The following is a 2114-nucleotide window of genomic DNA, read 5'->3' as shown; positions in this document are numbered from 1 at the left end:
GTAGCTCTGCCATCTCTTGTCCCCATGCAGAGAGAAGACAGGGTGAAGATAATGAGAGATATTTTAGAAACCACACCTATTTCTTAGCCACACTATTTGTACAGTAACTGGCTCACTAGTTTCCAAGGTCCTTCTTTAGGTGCCAATCTCTGAGGTAGCACTGAAACAGACTCCAGAGTAAGTGGATGCTCAGTCCAAACAGAACCAATGGAACAAGGCTGTGCAGCTGTTCTCTCTTCGTTTTCCCCTTGCGAGACTAATTCTCGTTCTTCATTTGTCCCTTTTCTCTACATGAACTCTCTGGAAGCTCCACAACCAGACCTGAGTCTCTGAGTTTTCACATCCCAGGCCCACACACCCAGTATGCCAGATCAGGAGCTAATTAAAGCAATATTGGCAAAGCAGCATTCCTTGGAAGGACAATTGGACATCCTTCCAGCACATCCCATGGACAGTGAGGCATTATCGCATCACAGAACCCGGAAGATCTCTGAGACAATGGAGCAATGGGAAAATCAATGGCAGTAGGGAAAGGACTCAAGGGTAAGGAATTCTGAGCATTGTTGATGGTTCCTCTAAGTGGGGACTCTATTTGCAAAGCTGGAAAGAGAGAAACCACCAGATGATGGCACAAGATAAGGGGATTTTGAAGCCTCCTCAGCAGTGTTTAGCATAGACGGAGGGTCCTCTTGTCCTTATCCACACTTCTGTACAACACACACATGCCCAGATATATAGAAACAACTCCTTGGGAGAAGCCAACGGCGGGAACAAAGGGATTAGGGGTCTAAGCAGAGGTCAGTAATGGATCACTGCACACAACATAGAGAAAATTCTGATTTGAAAGGGAACCTGAAAACGCTGAAGCTCTGTAGCATTAAATAAACCTTCTAAAGTTCAGGTGCCAATCAGAGCTTCCATTTGTAAACGTAGAAATCTCAAGGGCAGCCACTGTTGACAAATTGCTAGCATTTCCTTGCATCGGTTAGGCCAGAATGTCATTGGAAATAATGTTCTGTGCATTCCTACAACCCACGGCTTCAGGATATGGCCAACGGGAAAGCAAGCTAGAGCAGAGAGGAGAAAGTATTTTTTTTTTTATTATAGCACTTCAATGTCTTTCCACATGACTGCTTTGCCCTAATTTGATTCTTCTAAAACTCACTATGAACGCTTGGAAATTGGGATTCATCTCCCACCCACTCACCCAGCTTCTCCTGGTGTAAGAGTTCTGCTATCATCCCATGTGCTGTGACCTCTCGGAGAGAGAGGATGAACAATGGCAGGGGTCAAAGTTCAACTTCACTCCAGGTATTGGACTGAGAATTACATGGCCACTGAGTCCAGTGAGTGAGGACCCTGTCAGAGAAAACATCCCTATTATTTTGTTTTAGCCTTATCCATCAGCTTCCTTCTCCTTTTTAAAATTTGTTTTGTTATGGGGTCACATCCAACCGAGCTTAGATCTGACTTCTGGCTTGGGTACATAGATCATCTTTGGCAGCGCTGAGGGACCATATGTAGTGCCAGGGATGGTACTTGGTGGAAGGCAAGCTCCTTACCCACTGTACTGTCTGCCTGGTGCCTTTTGTCATTTTTGATTCTGGGTATGTCATTTCACGGATTCATTTGTATTTATTATTTGTACTATATTTGCCGCACGGCAGAGCCTGGCAAGCTCCCTGTGGCATATTTGATATGCCAAAAACAGTAACAATAACGGGCCTCATTCCCCTGACCCTGAAAGAGCCTCCAACACAGTAGTGTTGGGAAAGAAGAGTAAGAAGAGGCTGCTATAATCTCGGGGCTGGGGCCGGAGCAATAGCATAGCAGGTAGGGTGTTTGCCTTGCACGTGGCCAACCTGAGTTTGATCCCCGGCATCCCGTATGGTCCCCCAAGCACCGCCAGGAGTAATTCCTGAGTACAGAGCCAAGAATAACCCCTGAGCATCACTGGGTGTGACCCAAAAAGCAACAAATAAATAAGTAAATAAAATCTTAGGACTGGGACGAATGGAGACGTTTCTGGCACCAGCTCGAGCAAATCAATGAACAATGGGATGTCAGTGATACAGTGATAGAGTGATGTCATTTAACATGTCACTATGACTTCA

Source organism: Sorex fumeus, unplaced genomic scaffold (assembly GCF_029834395.1).
Source record: "Sorex fumeus unplaced genomic scaffold, SorFum_2.1 ptg000092l, whole genome shotgun sequence".
Taxonomy (NCBI): domain Eukaryota; kingdom Metazoa; phylum Chordata; class Mammalia; order Eulipotyphla; family Soricidae; genus Sorex; species Sorex fumeus.
This window is presented reverse-complemented; position numbering follows the sequence as displayed.